This window comes from Clinocottus analis, unplaced genomic scaffold (genome assembly GCF_023055335.1).
Source record: "Clinocottus analis isolate CAN_PGR_092001 unplaced genomic scaffold, fCliAna1.0.p SCAF_7, whole genome shotgun sequence".
Classification (NCBI taxonomy): Eukaryota; Metazoa; Chordata; class Actinopteri; order Perciformes; family Cottidae; genus Clinocottus; species Clinocottus analis.
The window spans coordinates 15,192,268-15,196,608 of NW_027176229.1; positions in this window are offsets into that span (position 1 = coordinate 15,192,268).

Here is a 4,341-nt window from a genome sequence, read left to right on the forward strand (position 1 = left end):
CCAGAATTCTGAAAAAGGGCTGTGCATACATCTAATTGTGATGGAGTTTTTTTCCACCCTGTCTCTGCCTTTTTCTCTTCTTAGTCCCAGGATGAAATGCTGTTTCATCTCCCCACTATAATAAACCATAGAAACGATATATACAAAACATAAGAAATGTAAAATCAGGGTGGTGTGGGTTTCAGCCCCTCAGGTATATTTCAATTATCATGACAAATTGTGACTAATTAGTGATGATTACAACAGCCATAGGGCTTTTTAGATTTTATATTTGCATCTGCATCATAACCATTAACACCATATCTTGTTTTATTGTTAGTGGGATCACTGCATATAACTCAGTCATCAAAATAAAGTGGTATCATCTGTATGATTTTTGAACATCTGTTGAGTGCCAGAGGCCCTTTTTAGTAATAAACCATTTAACAGCGCTGTCTAATTGCTGTATGAATCAGCATCAATCTGTAAAACAATCTAACAAATAAAGAGTATGTTCTTCTCCCTTTTGGAGAGGTTGACTTTTTTAGATTATATTTTGTTAGATTAGCGAAACGCCTGCATGCAACCTGCAACATTTTACCAGTTTTATTATGTAAGAAGCCACATCTGCATGTTTTTGCGTAAATATAAATGAACGTGATTGTAACAGAGCCACATGTGCAGATGATAATCTTTTTACACATGTTTTGCTTGACGCCAAAAATGTCTGTCCCTTTTATAAAGTGATTAATATAAGCTAGCAAAGGATAACCTCGGAAAAACACACATGGTACATATCATTGCATCCTTGAATCGCAGTTCTAGTTCAACACAAGTTTAACAAGCGTTAATCCTTTGAATCAACTGGAGTCAGGAAAGAAGAGCTGGCACAGCACGGCCAATATTTTAATAGTTTCAGGACCGCTTAAATGTTCAAGCAGCGAAACATAGAACGTTACGCGACATGCTTATTAGGATGTTTTCATCTCTTGCTTTCCTGTTGCATCAGCAGTTAAAAGCAAACATGTTTTTTTTTTTGAATGCCAAATATATTTCGCAGCTTAACCTGGATGATGATAGGGCTGCAGTATTTCCATGTTAAATAAACTATATAACCAGTTTGTAGGGTGCATCTTGTTTATACTGCTGATCCAATTAAGTCCAGAGGCAAGTTGCTTGTGTAGACCATATTGGAAATGCCATTGTGCTTATGAAAGCAATTTCTAAGTTGTGTAGCCAGGCTTAGAGTGGGATTGGTAACTTTTTCCACCATTTATAAAACCCCTAGTTGGGACACTTTCTACATCGGCAGAGAGGAGGGGGAGGATGGAACAGCAAATGTTGTTTAGAGCAGGCAGTTTCAAGACGCCCCTGGACCAGAGGAGACCAAAAAGTTTAAAATATTTTCTCCTGCGTATTATGCATGTATGTGTTGGACATGTGTGAGCCTGCATGTACACATTTGTCAATGTAATTAGCAAAGCACATGATCTATCTGCGTTAGTGTTGCGTGTGTGTGTGTGTGTGTGTGTGTGTGTGTGTGTGTGTCCATGGCTATAGTTGTGTCTGACACTTGCAGTGCTGTCAAGACTAGAAAGCAGTTTGCATCAAGGGGAAACAGACTTGGTTTAATTTAAGGGCGAGTCAAGGGGGTGTGAACGGTGACGTGGTGTAAAGATCTCACAGGTGAACAGGATGCTGTCACTGTAGGGTCTGTGTGACGCAGAATACCAGAGGAGCATTTTTCATATTTCACCCTGCATGAAGCCTATTTACGATTTGCCTTGTGCAAATACTGAGAATTGAAATACATCAAATAAAACGAAAGGACACAGGCAGGGTCACCACGCTGCCATCATATCCAACACTGTCCAGTGCAGAGAGCCGTGGTTGAACAGTGATACATCCTTAGTCCTGACATCAGCAATTACTCATCTGAAAACAAAAACAGTGTGACAAGGTGTACTATTGTTAATGCTAAATTATTTACTGAGCTACAAGCTTTTGTAAACTTCAGCGCCAATTAATCTCAAGAACCTCTTTTGTGTGAGAGCTTAATCGTTTGCTAATTAGCGTCCTTGCTAACAGACACTCTCAGTGGAAATATACGATTACATAGCCCATCGACAGGCTCAGTAAACAAAGGCTGTTTGCCAAACTGCCAAAGCAGTTGTTGTAGAACTGGAGAGGGGCTAATCTATCGTGTGTGAGTGAGTGTGAGTGAGTGTGAGTGTGTGTGTGTGTGTGTGTGTGTGTGTGTGTGTGTGTGTGTGTGTGTGTGTGTGTGTGTGTGTGTGTGTGTGTGTGTGTGTGTGTGTGTGTGTGCACAGCCTACTGTATGTAAGTCTGCAAACATTTATGTGTTAATGAGTAACAGAAGAAAACAGTGAAAGTGAGACAGGAGAGAAAGGTAGTAAAGCAAAGAAGAAGAATGTGATTGTTGGGGGCATTTTGATTTCACTCTGGGCCTCGCAGTGATCGTATTCCAGTGAACATGTTGGTTTATTTGTCAGTGCTGTGAGCCTGTGGTCTAGACAGCCTGGAATAGGTGACCTCAGACAGATGGCTTGGTGCTGCAAAACAGAGAGTGGTGGGTGGAGAGAGAGAGAGAGAGAGAGAGAGAGAGAGAGAGAGAGAGAGAGAGAGAGAGAGAGAGAGAGAGAGAGAGAGAGAGAGAGAGGGAGAGGGAGAGGGAGAGGGAGAGAGGGATGGAGGAAGAGTGATTTGATCTGAAAGATTCAGATATGTTGTTTTATTACCAGTGGTGAGACATACTTCTACCTCAAGTACGGTATTTAAGTAAAATTTTAAGCCAGTTTATTTCATGTCATAAGATGATAATTTCTACATTTAAGAGGGAAATATTGTGCTTTTTACTCTACTACATTTATTTGGTAGCTATGGCCACTTTTCAGATTGAGATTTGATATAAAAAACAACAACATGATCTTTTAAAATACAGTGCATTTTAGAATGTGTAACATGTGGTTCCCACAACTTTTCAGATGTCAGTGAGTCGTGAGCAATTTAACCAAAGAAACATTACCACACGAAACGTCTCTGGTTTCATTTACATGACTGCTCCAGGCGAAACGAGGTGAAATGTTCCAAATATTTACCATAAAAAAGCTTTTAGTAAATAATCAAAAAAATGAACCCAGATTTGTCAATCGGAATTTAGTTTTCTGTTCTCTCTCTCTCTCTCTCTCATTAATGAACTTTCAACCGTATGACTCTTTAGCTGACCAAATCTTTGGCTGGAAATTGTAGTAAACTACTTTATATTGTTGACCCTTTACTGTAGTAAACAATCCGAGTACTTTCACACCATTGAATATGATATCATATGTTATACGTCTACTTTATACACCTTGCCTCCCAGAGCCAAAACATTGTCCATTGAGCTGTTTCCGTCTCCTTCCTCCTACTTCAGTGGGGTGGTCGGACAAATTCTGCAACAAGACTTGTTTAAATGAATAGGAAGGTATGCGTCTTTTGTCTCATCCTCACTTACCTCTCTCTCTCTCTCTGGATCAGATAATTTGCTCTCTTGACTGAAGTTGTGCTTTTCAGTGATGGAGTGTAACATGCTGGGGATTAGTTTTGATTGTCACCACAGGCCCACAGATTACATGGGGCCACAGTCAATGGGAAAAGAGCTAAGTCCCCTATGATTGAGTACATCTACAGCCTTCAGCCAGCCTGCCTTCTGGGCTTCCAGCCAGTTAGAAAACCTGTGTATCCAGCCAGTTGGTCAAAGAGGCAGCCAGTCAAGTAGTCCGACCAAATGCTGCTGAGTTTATCCGTCAGTAAGACGGGTTTCATGCCCTTAACTCTACTTCTATACTACTTCCTTTCTTTTGGGGAATTAAGATGCTCTACAGACTGTTGCCACCTGTAGCACAACATAGACTGTTACATCATGTTTGAACCTGAGGCTTCCTGAAGGAAACAGGAAGGCAAGAAAAGAGAAGATGTAGAAACGCCTGATAAATAAAAATCACTGAAGTGAAGCTTAAAATACTGTATAATATCTCAGTATCTAAAATACAGTGTATTTAAGCTGTTTATGCAATAAATGTAGCGAAATGGAAGAACTTTATTCATTAAAATCTTGCTAAATTGACATTCAATATTATTGCTGATACCACTTATCTTTACGGTTGGCGGTAACAATTATTTACATTGCTGATTGCCGTTTTGATGAATCTATTAAGAAAACAATGCCCTTCAAAACTTCCCAGAGCACAAAACTTGACGTGCAGAGAAAAAGGTTTGGCGTATTTACTTGATTGATGATATGATATGTAATACATTTTCTAAATTGTTGTTGATGCATTTTCTGTCCATCAACTAAACTAT